General features: G+C 44.0%; 1 non-coding gene across 1 annotated transcript; it reads right to left on the bottom strand.

The window, feature by feature from the left end:
• Window positions 1-13258: 13258 nt before the first annotated feature.
• LOC120360487 (U6 spliceosomal RNA) lies at window positions 13259-13364 on the bottom strand. The gene has a single exon (XR_005576975.1). It is a non-coding gene; the product is annotated as a U6 spliceosomal RNA (small nuclear RNA).
• Window positions 13365-19185: the final 5821 nt, after the last annotated feature.

Below are 19185 nucleotides of genomic sequence, written 5' to 3'. Positions count from 1 at the left end.
TGTGTGTGTGTGTGTGTGTGTGTGTGTGTGTGTATTTTTAAACTCCATCTGACATTCTTTGTCTATTAACTGGTAGATATAAGTCACTCCATCACGTTTACTGATATATTTAATATCTTTCTGGCATTATAGTTTTTCTGTTTCTGCTCAAACTGCCTTTTCTGTGCTTTGTCAATTTTCTTTTTCTGTTTTCTTTTGGATTGATTGTTTTTGTAAGTTTCATTGTCCTCTCTATTGTTTTGGAAGTGTTCACTCTATTCTTTAGATGGTTTTTTTTTCCTTTTCCGTTGGTGTTCTGTGGTTTTACTATGATGTATCTTCGATGGCGGATGTGGTTTGGATTTTTGTCCCTGGCCAAATAGCTCATGCCGAATTATAATTTCCAATGTTGGAGGAGGGGCCTGATGGGAGGAGATTGGATCACGGGGACAGATATCCACCTTGCTGTTCCCATGATGGTGAGTGAGTTCTCACGAGATGTGGTGTGTAGCACCTGCCCCTTCTCTCCCTCCTTCTGCTTCTCTGGCCATGTGAAGACCTGCCTGCTTCCCTTTCACCTTCTGCCATGATTGTAAGTTTCCTGAGGCCTCCCAGTCATGCTTCCTATACAGTCTGTGGAATCATGAGCCAATTAAATGTCTTTTCTTCATAAATTAGCTAGTCTCAGGTAGTTCTTTATAGAAATGTCAGAACACACTAATACAGTGGTCTTTTTATGGCTCCTACTTCAGATTTATTGTGGTATCTAAATCTGAAGATTCACATCTTCCACTATTTTTTGAAAATTCTCAGTCACCAGTTCTCTTAATATTTTCTCTTCTGTGTTCTGTACACTTTCTTCTTTTTGAAATTTGATTAGGTGTGTATTAGACCAAATTATTCTTTTCTCATCTCTTTGTGCTGCATTCTGGGTAATCTCTTTCAGTTGATCAATTCTCTTTTTTTTTTTTTTGTCACCCAGGCTGGAGTGCAATGGTGTGATCTTAGCTCACAGTGGTGTGATCGCAGCCTCAATCTCCCTGGGTCAAGTAATCCTTTTACTTTAGCCTCCCAAGTAGCTGGGACTACGGGAGTGTGCACCATCATGCCTGGCTAATTTTTTGTAATTTTTTTGTAGAGAAGGGGTTTTGCCGTATTGCCCAGGCTAGTCTTCAGCTCCTGAGCTCAAGCGATCCAGTTGCCAAAGTGCTGGAATTACAGGCAGGAGTCACCATACCTGGTCAATTCTCTTTTCAGTTGTGTTCATTCAGCTCATTAAACCACACTGAATTCTGAATTTTAATACTTTCATATTTCATGTTTAGAAGTTCTATTTTTTTAAGTTACATGGTTATTTTGAGAGGAAGCTATGCTAACCACTATTCCACAGATACCACAGTGCTTGTTCTGGGAGCCTCTTAATTTGCACCCATTTTTTATTAGACATTTTATTTCTTTAAATGTTTTATTTATTTATATTGATGTATTTGCTGTGTTTTGAGACAGGCTCTGTCTCTGTTGTCACGTCTGGAGTGCAGGGACACAATCATACCTCACCATAGCCTTGACCTCCCAGGTCCAAACTATCTTCTACCCAAGTAGCTGGGACTGCTGGTGCCCACCACCATGCCTGGCAAATCTTTGTTTTTTTTTTTTTTTTTTTTGGTAGAGATGAAGCTTTATTATGTTGCCCAGGCTGGTCTCAAACTCCTGGGTTCAAGCAACCTGCTCTCCTCAGCCTCCCAGAGTGCTGGGATTACAAGCATGAGCCACCACACTCGACCTATTTAAATATTTTAAATGTAGTTATTTTCCAGTCTGTGTCTGATAATTCTAACTCTAAAAGTTCTTGAGACTTTATTGTGTATTAATCTTATTGACTCTTGAAGAAGGTGACTTTTGTCCTCATGTCTGTTACGATTTTTAACTGTGAGCTCATATGTGACTGGCTTTTATATTTGAGATTCCTGAAGAGCCTGGGATAGGAATGATTTCCTCTTGAACAGGATTCGTGTTGGTTTCTCTTAGGTGCCTGGACTGCTATCAGCCTGGTACCTCTTCAGTCTAGTCACTTACCTTGGGCTTTCCTGGACCAATCAGAGACTAAATTCAACCTCGTATTGACATAAGGACAGGGCTTGATTACACTTTCTCAGAGGAGACCTCCTCTACTCGCTGTCTTGGCCAAGACAAACGTGTGCATTTGTTTTAGGTTTCTTTTCTTGGGGAAAGATTTTTTTTTTCTTAGCTCAGCTTCATATTATGGGCAAAGCTCTTTCGGGGTTGTCACTGATGTGAGGAGTCTCAATTCCAATGCTTTACCACGAACGTATGGAAAACTTGGTCTTCTGTTCCTGGCTAAGCCATCAAAACCCAAGTCCAGGGTACTGACACCAGCATGCACCTCAGGGCAGCTTTGGCTCATGGTTGTACTCACCATGCTGGCATCAGCTCCTATTTCATTGTGATCCCTGGAAACCTTCTTTAATTTCCTGTGAAATTTTCTGTGTACTCAGAGCTATATTTGCTGTAGGATACCCAGCATCTACTTGTTTCATGGTGAAATGTTTCCCAGGGTATCTGTCCCATCCTAAAGCAGGAGACCTGAAGAGAGTCTTTTTTTTTGGAGACAAGGTGTTGCTCTGTCACCTAAGCTGGAGTGTAGTGGCACAGTCACAGCTCACTGCAGCCTTGACCTCCCAGGCTCAAGCAATCCTCCTACCCTAGCCTCCTGAGTAGCTGGGACTTCAAGCATGTACCACCATACCTGGCTAATTTTTTTTTCTTATTTTTTGTAGAAATGACAGTTTCCTTATGTTACCCAGGCTGTTACGGAACTCTTGGTCTCAAGGGATCCTCCCGCTTTGACCACCCAGAGTGCTGGAATTACAGGCGTGAGTCACTGCGCCCGGTGTAAACAGTCTTGACTGTATTTTGCATGCTGTTTTTCTTCCTTTGATACATATCCTGCACTAGTTATTTCGCACAAGTGCTATTGCTAAGACGACTTATTCCCTATTTGCTCATGTTAAACACGGTTACAGCTATTATTCTAGTAGATTCTGAATCAAGTCTCCTTGACCTTAGTATCTTTTTGTCTTCTCCGGGCCTGAGATTGCAGAGTGTGAGGTCAAGGAATGGGTGGGAAACAGAGGAATGGAAGGGGAGAAGGAGGGAGGCAGGGAGAGAGAGGAGAGATGAGAGGAAGAAAGAGGGAGAGATAAGAGAGAGACAGAAGGAGAAAGAGGGAGAGAGGAGGAAAAAGAGAGAGGGAGATGAGAGAGGGGTAGAGATGAGAGAGAAACAAGAAGAGAAAGAGGGAGAGGGAGGCAAAACGGAGAGACAGATGACAGAGAGACAGAGAGGAAGTGAAAGAGGCAGAACGGGAGAGAGAGGAAGAGAAGGAGGAAAGAGGGAAAGGAATAGAGAGAGGCAGAAATAGAAAGAGGAAGAGAGAGGGAGGACGAGGGAGGAAGAGAAAGAGAAAAAGAAAGGGAGAGTGAGAAGAGGGAGAAAGAAAAAGACGGGGAGGGAAAGGGAGAGAGGGAGAGAGGGAGAGCTCACGCAGGTAAGCAGGCTGCGGATGTGGAATATTATGGTGAGTGGGTGTTTTCTGCTCTCTTTTTCTCTAGTTTGTTAAGAAGTCTCGTCTTGGGGTTCTCACCGAGGTCACTCTCAGACCACTTGAGCCATTTCCCCACTTCCAGGCAGGGTCCGAAATTTCCCTGTGAACCAATGTTGGATCCCATTGAACCTCTTCCTCGACTTCCCCCATCTCACCCCAGGGCCTGTTTTTGCACCACTGCCAGTCTGTGCAAGACACAGAAGGCAAAACCCTGGGATTCTGAGTGCAGTGTTTTGACCTGTGGGAGGAGGGGGACAGAACTGGGTCTCTTGTGTTTTTTTCCCTTCCACGCCTCTCCTTCCCTCAGGACGTCTTATTTATTTTCGTGACTGCATTGCGAACTCCCTGTTATTGCTGAAGGTAATTAGCTCTGTGCAATTATAATTGTTCTCTATTCCCTCTCTGACTTTCCTCTCCACCAGGGAAAAGCAGAGGTGAGACACGCAGAGATTGTGGGGGAAGGGCTTCAGTCTTTGAAGCATTTTCTACATGTTTTCACCCCAACTGCCCACACATACCCTCTGCCAGTTTCTCTAGAAATTGAGATATTCATGAGCTATTTTAGGATTTTGTCCACTGGTGATCTTTATTCTGTTGTGACTTTGCGGGGAAGATCGCTATGAAAAGCACTGATTCTCAGACATTATTTCTAGACTTTCAAAAAAGGATTATGGGTCAGGTGCAGCAGCTCATGCCTGTAATCCCAGCACTTTGGGAGATCAATGCAGGAGGATCACTTGAGGCCAGGCGTTCGAGACCAGCCTGGGCAATATAGTGAGACACCCCACCACCACACACACACACACACACACACACACACACACACACACACACTCCTCTAAAAATTTTTTTAAAAATTAGCCGGGCATGGTGGCACATGTCTGTAGACTCAGCTACTCAGAGGCTGAAGTGGGAGGATCACTTGAGTCCAGGAGGTTGAAGCTTCAGTGAGCTATGATCACACCACTGCACTCCAGCCTAGGTGACAGAATAAGACCCTGTCTCAAACAAAACAACCACAGAGGTTTTGACATAAGCCTTGTGTGGCCCTTAATTTTTTTGCTTTTTGCATATTTTTATGCTGGTTTTAAATTTCTCTTTTACATTTTACGTTTTTTTTTTTAAGAGCTGAAAACACCACAATGCCACTTTATTACCTTAACAATACATTCAAGACCACATAGGACCCTTTCTGCGGGGAGGGAGGGCTTTAGACTCAGAAAGACTTTGATTCAAATCTTAGCGCTGTCATTTATAGGGATAGTGAGCAAGTTACTTATATTCTGTGTTTCCGTTTTATCCTTTAATACCTTGATCACAATTATTGTGGTAAGGTCCTGGGATATATACATGAATAAAACAAGGTTTGTTCACTCCACAAGATCATTTTCAAAGGCAGACTGAAAAAAAAAATGGTTACTGGCTGGATGCAGTAGCTCATGCCTGTAATACCAGCACTTCAGGAGGCCAAGGTGGGAAGATCATTTTAGATCAGGAGTTTGAGAGCAGCCTGGCCAACATGGGAAAACCGCATCTCCTTTAAAAATACAAAAATTAGCCGGGCATGGTGGTACACGCCTGTAATCCTAGCTACCTGGGAGTCTGAGGCAGGAGAATCACTTGCCTTCAGGAAGCAGAGTTTGCAGTTTGCTGAAATCATACCACTGCCCACCAGCCTGGTGACAGAGCAAGATTCCACCTCAAAAAAGAAAGAAAAAGAAATGATTACTTAAAATGGAGCATACGTAGTCCAGTGGAAGCCTTCTCTGGATGACCCTCACAGAACAATAGAGAAAGGACAGTGAGGATGAGGATGATCACTCGTGCACCTGGTGAGACAGGGGAAATGACCTGTTGGAGGTAGCAGGAAGAATAAGTGAGGAATGTGTGTAACTGATGTGGCCTCGGGGGCTACGTGGGAGGCAAAACTCGGGGAGTTGCAGGCACCAGATCATGGAAGGTTTGTGTGTCCTTCATGCTTTCCATGCTCTTCATTAGGAGAATAAAATTGGTGTTGTTATTCATTTATTTGATATGGGGTCTCACTGTGTCACCCAGGCTGGAGTACAGTGGGGACCATAGCTCACTGCAGCCTCCATCTCCTAGGATCAAATGATCCTCCCACTTTGGCCTCCCAAGTTTCTGGGACTATAGGTGTACACCACCATGTCTGGCTAATTTTTAAATTTTTTTGTAGAGATGAAGTCTCACCATGTTGTCCAGGCTGGTCTTGAACTCCTGGACTCTCCCACCTCAGCCTCCCAAAGTACTGGGATTGCAGGCATGAGCTGCTGTGCTTGGCATGGAATTTGTTCTTAGTAAAGGGAACAGTGAACGTTGTTAAGCTGAGAGTTAACCACAGTCAGTTTTGTGTTTCCAAAAAAAAAAAAAAAAAATCATGTGGCGGGCACAGGGACTCAAACCTGTAATCCCAGCACTTTGGGAGGCTGAAGTGGGCAGATCACCAGGTCAGGACAGAGAGACCATCCTGGCCAACATGGTGAAACACTGTCTCTACTAAAAATACAAGAATTAGCTGGGCATGGCGGCACGTGCCGATAATCTCAGCTATTCAGGGGGCTAAGGCAGGAGAATTGCTTGAACCCAGGAGGTGGAGGTTGTAGTGACCTGAGATCATGCCACTGCACTCCAGCCTGGTGACAGAGCTAGACTCTGTTTCAAAAAAAGCCTCAAAAATCATGTAGAAGAGAGACGGTTAGAAGGAATGAGGAAGATTGTACACATGGCTGCAACCATATCAGACACCCAACGTGCTCTTCTTACAACATGACTTGGGTAGTCCTTCCATTGAAGAGATCTGGGCAGACTTATGATACTGTGAGACTTCCAAGCCAGATAACAGAACCCACCACAGCTTCCATCTCAGCATCTTGGAATGTTTATTCTTGGAACTCACCAGCATGCATGAGAATGCCCAAGCGTTTGTGGAAAGATCCATGAGGAACAAAATTCAGGACCCCAGCTGAAAGCCACGGCTGAGCTCCCAGCTGACAGGTGGCATCAACTACCAGCCTTGGAACAGCACCATCTTGAAAGTGGATCCTTCATTCTCAGTGAATTCCACATGGGACAGAAAGGGGCTGACCCTGCTCAACCTTGCCCAAATAGCACATTCAAGGGCCAAAGAAAGGCTTACTATTATTTTGGGACATTGTCTTTTGTGATGATTTGCTACCGGGCCATAGATAACTGAAACCAGGAGGGAGAATGGAAGCAGAGGCATTCAGTGGAGGACATAATTACTCAGGCAAAAGATGATGAGGGCTTAGCTAAGGCATTCATTAATTGAACAAAATTATGACATGTCAGGCGTGGTGCTGTGACATGGTAATATAATATGACCTAGGTAGACAAGGTCTCGCCTCTGAAGAAATTGACTGGCTACTTGGTGGAGAGAATGGAATATAGAATACAGCCACGGAGCTGCCTTATGATGTTTACTTAAAGATGTGTTATCTCACCATGTAATATTAAGAGGCACTTAAAAAACAGAATACAATAATGAGAAACATGCATTATTATAAGGGTAAAACTTTTGGCATCCAGATAGCATGAAAATGAAATTGGTTTTACTCTCTAAGCCCTATTGAACATGTTAGGAAGTGGGTTTTTTTTTTTTTTTGTCTTTGTCTCCATTAGAGAAAACCTTCATGTGGGCACTTTTGATGCTGGCATTGTGTGATTTTCAGATCAAAGCACTTGCTATTTGCATCAGTGCTTGTTGCTTTTTTTTTTTTTTTTGAGGCAGAGAGTGGGAGGATTATCACAGTATTCTTTTCAAGTGCTCTCAGTCCCTCATCAAAGGGAGGGTTTTAGAGCCTTCATTTGTTAGAGATTCCATATAAGACTATTCTTGGTTTGGGGTTTTGAGTAAATCACTTTTGCTTAAACACCAGAGACAAAGAGTAGTAACCCATGCATTGTCAACTACAAAGTCCTATCCAAGTGCCAATTATTTTTATAATTTTTAAATGGAATTTGGGGTTTAGCGGTATTTAGGGCATTCATCGTTCACAAGGGCATTTCTTTTGAAAAACAATAATTCATTCACTAATTCATTTAATTATTTGAGCCTTTACAAAGAACAGCCAGAGCTCTGCCCCATTTCATTTTTGCCACACACAGTATTGTCCCCTCTTTCTTCTTCCCTTTAAGGACCACAATAAGGGGTCATTGTCATGACCCGATTCTGCGTGTCCACCAGGGCAAGCTGGCTTTTGTTCTCATCGCTCTGCTGGGAATGGAATCATCAGACGTTTTTTTGTTGACTCTGCTTAGTGCACAGTTGGCTTGGACTCTCGGGGCATGTGGTGCTGTTGACCATGACCTCGTTCTCAAAACCTGGGTCTCCATTGACTTCTGTGCTAATGTGCTTGACTCTTACTTCTCTGATTCGTTTCTCTGCTTCTGCTGCTGGCTTTTCTTTTGGCCTCTTTCTTCATCTTAAATATTGATATTACCTCCGGTTTAGTTCTTAAATCCTGATGTGCTTTGGATCTGTGTCATCGTCCAAATCTCATGTGTAATTGTAATCCCCAGTGTTAGAGGTAGGGCCTGCTGGGAGGTAAGTGGATCATGGGGGCGGTTTCCACGGTTTAACACCATTCCCCCTTGATGCTGTCATTGTGATGGTGAGTTCTCATGAGATAGGGTTGTTTGAAAGTGTATAGTACCTCCCCCACTCTCTTCCTCCGGCTCCCAGCCATGTATAATGCTGGCTCCCCACTTCGTCTTCCACCATGATGATAGGTTTCCTGAGACCTCCCCAGAAGATGAGTAGATTACAGCATCATGCATTCTGTACAGCCTGCAGACCGTGAGCCAATTAAACCTCTTTTCTTTATAAAATCACCCAGTCTCAGATATTTCTTTATATCAATGTGAGAACAAACTAATGCAAATCCCTTCCAATTTCCCAGGATACTGTCATGTGTTTCCAAGACTTCCATCTATCTAATGACTGTCTATATTCTGATGAGTCTCAGAAACCACATCTACTACCTCTGAAGCATCAATGCTTAGGAATCACCGTTTTTAAGGATACAAAATTGAACCAGCCATAGTCTCTCACAGCAAGGAGTTTACAGTATCAGGGTAGACTAGATTTGCACACGCATTGTGTTTTTCCACTTGGACTTTCCCATGTGGCCTAGCAGAGAACAGCTACTCAAGACTTAAGGTTTCATGGTCGAAACAGATTCCTTCCATTGCATGGAAGCGGCACCAACATGGAAGTGGGTTAAAACAGACACACCTAGAGCTTTCTGTTTTATTTGAAACTGGATGAAGGTTAGGACAAAACAAAACTCCTTGGCTGGGTGCAGTGGCTAATGCCTGTAATCCCAGCACTTTAGGAAGCCGAGGCAGGCAGATCACCTGACGTTAGGAGTTCGAGACCAGCCTGACCAACATGGAGAAATCTCACCTCTACCAAAAATACAAAATTAGCCGAGCGTGGTGATGCATGCCTGTAATCCCAGTTACTTGGGAGGCTGAGGAGGCAGGAGAATCACTTGAACCAGGGAGGCAAGGTTTTGGTGAGCTGAGATTGTGCCATTGCACTCCAGCCTGGACAACAAGAGTGAAACTCTATCTCAAAACAAACAAATGAACAAACAAATAAACAAAATCTTGCCATCTCAGCTGTAAGTAGAACTGTATCAGGTGGTGCTGCTTAGCTGTAAGCCACAAAAATGGACTCCAGCTAATTTCAACTAAGAAAAAGTGTTTATTAGAAGAATAAACAATATGTCTTGGAATTGAAGAAAAGAACAGGATAACCAAGTTTTTAAAAAAAAAAGCACCAACACCATTTTGGAAAACTAGGCAATAGAAATACACAGATCATCATGTGTCCAAACCTGGGCTCAGAGCTACCTCTGCCAGAACTCTGAAGTAAATAAAGCTCTGTAGGCTAAGACCTATTAACTTTAAAAAAAATCCTCAATTTATAAACGTAGAGAAGACTTTATTTCTTATAATGGGTTATGTCCTGCAAGATGACCATCCCATAGGCTGGGTCTTCTGCCCCAGACCAAAGACAGGCACCTCAAAGGAGGAGAAGCTGGGGCAGGAGTTTATGCTGAGCAGGTTGTTTAAACACACATATTCAACAGGTTAAGGAAGAGCTATGAATATTCATGAAGGTGGTCCTGATATATGCATATGGAACAAGCACGCATCTCACATGGGACCCATGTTCACCTTATGATGGAGACTTAACACTTAAATGTATTACAGTTAGTGTCTAAATGTCAAAACGTCTTTTTGGGATATGGAGCTACTCAAGTGTGCGGCCTCTATAAACTGGCTGGAACCAGTCCGTGGCTAGTGAGTGGTCTACATATCAGGAGAAAGATACAGAAAGCAATCCCTTGTCCAATCAAAGCTGTAAGTTGTGACTGCTGGAACAGGAGGGTCAATTAGTTAGTGTGTGGTGGTGAGCTAATTATGTTACTAATGCTTATCCCAAGGTCAGTGTTTGTTTAGCTGCTAGAGAAAAATAGAACCCTTATGACAATTAGGATGTAGTTCATTCTTTACATGAAGGGGCGTCTGACTTAACCCTTGCCTGACATGGTCTTAGATCCTGTTTAGGTATCTTATTGCCACAAAGAGTCTGTTCTGTCAGTCTTGTGGTCTCTATTTTTTTTTTTTTTTTTTGAGATGGAGTTTTACTCTTGCTGCCCAGGCTGGAGTGCAATGGTGTGATCTTGACTGATCACAACCTCTGCCTCCCGGGTTAAAGCGATTCTCCTGCCTCAGCTTCCTGAGTAGCTGAGATTAAAGGCATGTGCCACCTGCCCAGCTAATTTTGTATTTTTAGTAGAGATGGGGTTTCTCCATGTTGGTCAGGGTGGTCTTGAACTCCTGACTTCAAGTGATCTGCCCGCCTCGGCCCCCCAAAGTGCTGGGTTTGCAGGTGTGAGCCACCACGCCCAGCCTTCGTGGTCTCTATTTTCCCATCAGTGCTGGTCAGTTGTGTCTGAACTGCAGAAGGGCATATATTATGAGGCATGTCTGACCTCACATCATATCATGGCTGGAAACTCAGTTTTAAGGTTTTTCTGGGGTCCCCTTGGACAAGAGAGTTTGTTCAGTCGGTTGGGGCAGCAGTGGGGAGGTAGGGCTTAGGAGTTCATTTTTAGCTTACAGACCACAGTCACCTGCCACAATAGAAAAAAGTGGGTTAGTCAATCACAGTGCTTGACTCATAGTCGGTATTCAATAGCAGATTTTTGAATGAAGAAATCAGTGAATCTGGTTACTAGGTAGATTAGATAACACTAATCTCTGCCAATGGTACTAGAATTGTTTCATAGACCAAGGTGAAACTTTCTGGGCATTTTAGTGTGGCTGACATGATGAATAAACTGTATTTCTGTCCGAATGGGAACACAGGAATACTGTGGGTCTCTGTCTTACTGGAATTCAGAAATCACCCTGGTTATTACCGAACCAAATAAAAATAGAAGAAGCATCTGCACATCACACTGTTGTTTTTTTTTTTTCACTGATAGAAGCATTATGGGATGTTGAGGGATGCCGGAGAGAATGCAGTAATGTTCCTTTGGATATAGAACACTTGAGATTTGACAGTTTCACATTTTTCTTTATTTCTGTGAAGGCAGGACCCTGACAGAGCTATATACTGCCACTCACTCACGCTGTTTCCTTGTAAATGGCAGTGAACGAAAGAGGGGAATAGAGACACCTTATTAATCAACTCGGCTACAATTTTATAGCACTGTGCCCAGAAGGACACACTGAGCTATCAGTGTCAGTCACGAAAACACATGACTCAAATGAAAGACTAGAAATTCAACAGGTGGACAGTAGCCAAATTCCATCCAGCAGGCTCTGTGCCTTTAAGCCTGTTGGGGCAGCATTCATTACTCAAGATGTGAAATGGCCAAGCCTGTTGATCCACTGGCACATTTTTATATTTTGAGCCTTGTTTTAATATTTTCTTTTTCTTTCTTTCTTTTTTTTTGGAAGCATCGATTTCCAGGCACCAAGTCTGTTCCTCTACTTCTGTAGACTAAACCAGCACAAAACACAGTAGTTTAAAGAGACTATTTACTTGGCTCTTACTATTTATTTGGCTCTATGGGTGGGCTGGTCTGAGCTGGGTGGTTTTCACTTGGGGTCTCTCAAACAGTTTTTAAAAAAAATCTTCAACTTTCAAGTCAAGGGTACATATGCAGGAGGTACAGGTTTGTTACATAGCAAAATGTGTGCCATGGTGGTGTGCTTCACAGATCCCCTAGGTATTAAGCCCCACATGCATTAGCTATTCTTCCTGATGCTCCCCCTGCCCCCACTCTCATATGGGCCCCCGTGTGTGCTGCTCCCCTCATGTGTCCATGTGTTCCCATTGTGCAGCTCCCACTTGTGAGTAAGAAGATGCAGCATTTGGTTTTCTGTTTCTGTGTTAGTTTGCTGAGGATGATGGCCTCCAGCTCCATTCATATCCCTACAAAGGGCATGATCTCATTCCTTTTTATGGCTGCATAGTATTCCATGGTGTATATGTACCACATTTTCTTTATCCAGTCTATTATTGATGGGCATTTGGGTGGATTCCATGTCTTTGCTACCGCGAATCTCTCAAACAGTTCTGCAGTTAGGTATTGATTACCGCTGGGGTCGTCTAAAGGTTTAACTTTTTTCTCTGATGTGTCTGGTGTCTCAGTGGAGGTAGCAGAGTTACATGGGTTAGCAGAGCTACATGGGTTAGCTGGACATCACTCTCTTTTCATATGGCCCCTCCATGGGTTAACCTGGGCTACCCAACTGCAAAGCACTTATAGTCCTGTGCAGACTTTCCAAGATCTCCCAGTGGAAGCCACAAGACTTCTTACGACAGCTTCAGAAGCCATACAGAGTCACAGGCTTGTTGAGATTCAAGGAGCAGAGATTGGACGAAGGTGTGAGTTCCAGGAGGTTCATCTCATTAGGAAAACATCTTGGGACTCTAACAGAGACACAGCAAAAGAACAAACATAACTAACTCCATTTTCTTTTTTTTTTTTTTCTTTTCTTTTTTTTTTTGAGATGGAGTTTCGCTCTTGTTACCCAGGCTGGAGTGCAATGGCGCGATCTCGGCTCACCGCAACCTCCGCCTCCTGGGTTCAGGCAATTCTCCTGCCTCAGCCTCCTGAGTAGCTGGGATTACAGGCACGCACCACCATGCCCAGCTAATTTTTTGTATTTTTAGTAGAGACGGGGTTTCACCATGTTGACCAGGATGGTCTCGATCTCTCGACCTCGTGATCCACCCGCCTCGGCCTCCCAAAGTGCTGGGATTACAGGCTTGAGCCACTGCACCCGGCACTCCATTTTCTTTTAAGGGACCTTTACTCATTCCTGCATGTAGCCTACAAACATTTTAGAACTCTGGGATAATAATGCACATGCAGCAATTGTGTAGTTTTAAAAACTAACTCTGGGATCAAGGAAGAAGTATGGAAACAACTAACTGTTGAGAGATTTATATGAGCATTGTGACCTGACCAAGGACATTCTTTGTCCTTGTCCTAGAACTTTTTGTTCCCAACCTCCTTGGACCCTCACTAGTGCCCAGATGTCTGTGGTGATTGAGTACCACTTTTTAAAATATAAATTATTTTTTAAAATATGGACTGCTTCAGGAGCTTGCATGTCATCTTTGCCCAGGGCCTTGCTATTCTTCTCTGTACCATTCCAATTTTAGTAAATGTGCTGCCGAAGCAAGCACTGCCAGTCACGTCTTGATCCTAGCCCCCCTCCCCGCTCCCCACTCCCTCCTGCTCTTAACATAAAAAGAACCTAAAACTTGCTGTGACTTAAGATGGTACTTTGGGACAATTGTCCACCATCTTCTTGCTTTGCTTGCTCTCCAAATAAACCAGCTTTTCTTCCCACAAACTCTTGTCTCTGGCTTTCAAGCGGTCAGCAGCTGAACCCTGGTTCGGTTATAGAGTGAGGGTGTGCGAAGTCTCTTCCCGTGTGTCTGGCCTCTGTAGGGACTGTGCTTGGTCTCACCATTCGTGCTGCCTTCTTTCCACACACTGGAGTCCTATGGTCCCCCCAGTTTTCTCTATTCCTTCGATCCACTAGCACCTGCCTGCCTTCCTGAGGCATGTTGTTCTCCGGTGTCTGCCTCATGACCTTGGTTCCTCTTACTGATCCCCAGATCTCCCCCATACTACACCCCTTCAGGGAAGTGGTTCTCAGCTGCCCAGGTCAGGCCAGACTCTTCTCTTAAAAACGTTCAAAGGCCAGGTGTGATAGCTCATGCCTTAATCTCAGCCCTTTGGGAGGCTGAGGAAGGAAGAGGATTGCTTGAGACCAAGAGTTTGGGACCAGCCTGGGTAACATAATTACACTCCATCTCCACAAAAAAATTAGATTAGCCAGGTGTGGTGGTGTGCACCTGTAGTACCAGCTACTTGGGAGGTCAAGGCAGGAGGATCACTCAAGCCCAGGAGTTTGAGGCTGCAGTGAGCTATGACCTTGCCACTGCACTCCAGCCTGGGTGACATCCTGTGTCTTAATAAAAAAAGAAAAAAAACTCTCAAAGAAGTGAGTTCCTTCCCTTCGTGACACTGACAGCAGTTTGTGCATATTATCAGCTGCTAGATAATTAGGCTAATGAACGCCTCCTCTGCAAATCACTTCAAAAGAGCAGTAGCAACTCTATTCCGTGTATCTATTTTTTAAAAAATCAATATCATGTTTTCTACACTTAGTTGCATAGTGGCAGCGCAGAAACATTTTTTCAGTGAATGAATACATGAACATTCCTTTTCAAACTACTGTGCTCTATGTTGGAGCTTCTTTTTCAAGATACGTGCTTGTTCTATTGGGAACACATCTTTTTTTTTTTTTTTTTTTTTTTTTTTTTTTTTTTTGAGGCAGAGTCTCACTCGGTGGCTCAGGCTGGAGCACAACCGTGTGCTTTCAGCTCACCTCAACCTCTGCCTCCCGGGTTCAAGTGATTCTCCTGCCTCAGCCTCCTGAGTAGCTGGGATTACAGGCATGCGCTACCAGGCCCAGCTGATTTTTTTGTGTGTGTTTTTAATAGAGTTGGGGTTTTGTTATTTTGGCCAGGGTAGTCTCAAACTCCTGACCTCAGGTAATCTGCCCCTCTCAGCCTCCCAAAGTTCTGGGATTGAAAGCCATGGGAACAAATCTTCTGATGGGCGAGAGATTTAGCTGAATTAAGGGGATCAGGGGCTTTTTAAGACACTATGAAATGACACCTAATGGGGTTTTCAGAGACATCGAAAGGGTAGGGTGCAGTAGATGGAACTCCTTGGGGATCCTGTGGATTGGGGGTGGAGCACAGATTAGTGCATCCTCACCTGAGCCAAGAACTGAGAACTGTCTTCCCATGTGGTGGCAGCAGCAGGGATCTGAGCTGATTTCCTTGAACAGGCAGGAAACAGGCTGTTGGCCTTGGCAGGTGGCAGGTGGAATATTTAAGCTGCGAAGATGGTGTGAATCTGGTAAGAAGCAAGGCAGGTGTGCAGACATTCAGACCATTGAAAAGTGGCCCAGGCTGGTAGCCACAGTCTCAGTTAGGAGACGTTCTGCAGGGAGCACAGCCAGCAGCCCAAGTGTCCCATTTCTCCAGCCTTCTGAGGTCACACCTTCCTGTGTTAACCAAATCATATAACTGAAGCCTCTATCCTGCTTCGTCGTGGTGAATCTGGTGTTCCCCCAAACCCCCCACCCCAGGACATGCTAGATGGTTCTGACTGGCAAGCCCCCAACACCGTCACTGGCCATCTGCAAATGCTATATCTCTCTCACGATTTCACACCAAATGTGAACAGAGGTGCCTCTCCTTCAACTCCATAGTGCCGCCAACCCCCAAGTGACTGCAACACAGGACTTTGGGTTGGGGGACAGAGGAAAATGATAGCACAGGGCCAGAAACGACTTCAATATAAACAGCAGAAATTGCTGTTCCTAAAATGTAATGGCCAACCATCACCCCAGATATTCCCTTAAAAGCTATATTTCTCTTTGGTTTTAGCCGAATGTTATTTTGTGAAAGCTTCATTCTCCTTAGAGCCAACACCTACTAATACTATCTGCAGCTGCCTCACCAACGTGTAGAAGATTCCTTGAGCCTGTCGAGTGAATTCTTCAAATGTCTTCACACTAAATATATATAATTTTGGACAGGTGTGATGGCTCATGTTTGTAATCTCAGTGCTTTGGGAGGCTGAGTCAGGAGGATAGCTTGGGGCCAGGGGTTTGAGACGAGCCTGGGCAATGTAGTGAGACCCCCTCTGTACAAAAAATAATCAAATAAAAACGAGCTCAGTCTGGAGACTGGGTAATTGATAAAGAAAAGAGGTTTAATTGGCTCATGGTTCTGCAGGCTGTCTAGGAAGCATGATGCTGGCATCTGCTCAGTTTCTGGGAGGCCTCAGGAAACTTCTGACACAGAGTGAACATTTTGGTGAACTGTCATACTGCTGTGTAAGGTTGAATCCACTTCCAACATTCTATTCTTTGTGCTTTCAATTTTGGGAAATATCTCGAGTTCCTTTAATGTAAAGTTGTTTGTCACTCTTTCCACTTCCTCTGGGACACCTTCATTCTTGTTGTAAATCCTTCTTCATTGACATTGATAAGCTCACCTTCACTAATCCTCTGATTGGGTGTCTAAGGTATCAGCCATAGCACCAACATTTCCACAGTCAAATACTACTTTTATAACTCCATTTATGTCACCAACAAATTTCATTCCCGGTATTATCACTTTTTTTTCTGTTTGTTTCTTTGCTGCACTTTGGTCTTTGCTGGCCAACTCCCTCTTCCACTTACCCATTTTTAGAAAATATCACACGGATTTAACACTGGGATTAGATAGGGAAGCAACATGCTTACACACTTTGCTGTCTGTGCGTGAACTGAATAACAGATGTGCAGTGACGGGCTTTGAAAGAAGCCACAGAATTGTTCACTGATCATGTGATTTATGGATGGACAATCCAGCACTAAAGCTTGTAGTTAATACATTTCCTCATCATTAATATCACGTGGTAACAAGCTACACTCTACTTGTGTGAAAGGAAAATAAATCTTGGGACCCCCAAATCATTAAGCTAAAGGAAAAAGTCAAACTGGGAACTGCTTAGGGCAAACCCGCCTCCCTTCTATTCAAAGTCACCCCTCTGCTCACTGAGATAAATGCATATCTGATTGTTTTCTTTGGAAAGACTAATCAGAAACTCAAAAGAATGCCACCATTTGTCTCTTATCTACCCATGACCTGGAAGCCTCCTCCCCGCTTTGAGTTGTCCCGCCTCTCTGGATGCAACCAATGCACATCGTACATATATTGATTGATGTCTCATGTCTCCCTAAAATGTTCAAAACTAAGCTGTGCCCCCACCACTTTGAGCACATGTCATCAGGACCTCCTGAGGCAGTGTCACAGATGCATCCTTAACCTAGGCAAAGTAAACTTTCTAAATTGACTGAGATCTGTCTTAGATAATTTGGGTAACACATACCTATGTCGACTGCAAACTAGCACCATTCATAACCTAAGAAAATCTGTCTGCATCTTTAAACGACTTACCATTTTCATAGGTATGTAACCCATTTTGTCATTTAAAAACTGCTTGGCAACTGTTCTATGTGCACTCTTGCTCACCCTGTCCCAAGGTCTGGAGGAAATATCATGAGCTTTAACTTTTTTTTTCTTTTTGAGACAGAGTCTCAGTCTGTCACCGAGGCTGGAGTACAGTGGCGTGATTTTGGCTCACTGCAACCTCTGCTTCCCAGATTCAAGAAATGCTCCTGCCTTAGCCTCCCAAGGAGCTGGGATTACAGACACATACCACCACACCTGCCTAATTTTTTTCTATTTTTAGTAAAGACAGGGTTTTTCCATGTTGGCCAGGCTGATCTCAAACTCCTGAGCTCAGGTGATCCACTCGCCTCGGCCTCCCAAAGTGCTGGGATTACAGGCGTGAGCCACCATGCTCAGCCAACACGTTTCTAAAGGGCTCATTCATCTTTGGTTTTGATGGTCAAGGCTGAGTAAGAATTAGGGGTAATCTTGCCTTGTCTTGTTTATCTTAGTTCCAAATTGTCTTATCCGTAAACCACCACCTATTATTAAGTTTTGGGTATTAACTTTGCCTTCACTTGTGCAGTTATTTATCAAAGATATACTGAGCACCTTTTTCGGGTAGCACTGTTGAGCATACAAAAATACATTTAGGATGGGCATGGTGACTCGTGTCTGTCATCCTAGCTCTTTGGGATGCTAAGGTAGGAGGATCACTTGAGGCCAGGAGTTCAAGACTAGCCTAGACAACATGGTGAGACCCCATTTCAACACACAAAAAAAGGAAAACTAGCCTTAGCTGAGCATGGTGGTCCCAGCTACTGGGGGGATTGAGGAGGGAGGGTTGTTTGAGCCCAGGAAGTTAAGGCCACAGTAAGCTACAAATGGACACTGCACTCCAGCCTGGGTGACAGAATGAGATCCTGTCTCAAAAACAAATTAAAAATTAAAAACAAAAATAAATAAAATAACTTTCACATGGATACCATCCACTACAATTTAATGGAGAGGTTCAAGATTGTAGTCTGGGCAACATGGTGACACCCTGTCTCTATAAAAAATACAAAAATTAGCCATGCATGCTGGTGTGCTACTTGGGAGGCTGAGGAGGGAGGATTGCTTGAGCCTGGGAGGTCAAGGCTGCAGTGAGTCAAGATCATGCCACTGCACTCTAGCCCAGGTGACAGAGCAAGAACCTGTCTCAAAAAAAAAAAAATAAAGAAAGAAAAAGAAAGATTGTAAATTACAGTCAATCCTCATTATGTGCAGAATCTGTAGGATTCTGTATTTGCAAATGTACCTACTTGCTAAAATGCTTTCGTAGTCCCCCAAAACTGAAACTTCCTGCAGTTTTGCGGTCATTTGCAGATACGTGTGAAGCAGTTAAAAATCTGAGACACCTGAGGCACACCTTCCAAGCTGAGGTGCATAAAGGCGATGCTTTTTCTTCTTGTTTTAGCCTCATGCAGAGATGACCAGAAGAGGCAGGGAGTGAAGCTTTGGTGCTGGGGCTACATGGACCAGGCTTGAATTCCAAATCTCACACGTGGGAGAGGGTAGCCTCTGGTAAGTCATTGAATGCTTCTAAACCTCATTTTTTCCTTTGTAAAAATAAAGAAAAGAGAATCCACCAGGATTCATTGTTTGTAGAATTTAAGATTTTATATATACATATTTCTTTTCCCGAGACAGAGTCTCACTGTGTCGCCCAGGCTGGAGTGCAGTGGCGAGATCTCGGCTCACTGCAACCTCCGCCTCCAGGATTCCAGGGATTCTCCTGCCTTAGCCTCCCAAGTAGTTGGGATTATAGGCACCCACCACCATGCCTGGCTAATGTGTGTGTGTGTGTGTGTGTGTGTGTGTGTGTGTGTGTGTGTTTTAGTAGAGATGGGGTTTCGCCATGTTGGCCAGGCTGGTCTTGAACTCCTGACTTCAGGTGACCCGCCCACCTCAACCTCCCAAAGGGCTGGGATGCGTGATA

Source organism: Saimiri boliviensis, chromosome 20 (genome assembly GCF_048565385.1).
Source record: "Saimiri boliviensis isolate mSaiBol1 chromosome 20, mSaiBol1.pri, whole genome shotgun sequence".
NCBI lineage: Eukaryota > Metazoa > Chordata > Mammalia > Primates > Cebidae > Saimiri > Saimiri boliviensis.
This window is presented reverse-complemented; position numbering and strand designations above follow the sequence as displayed.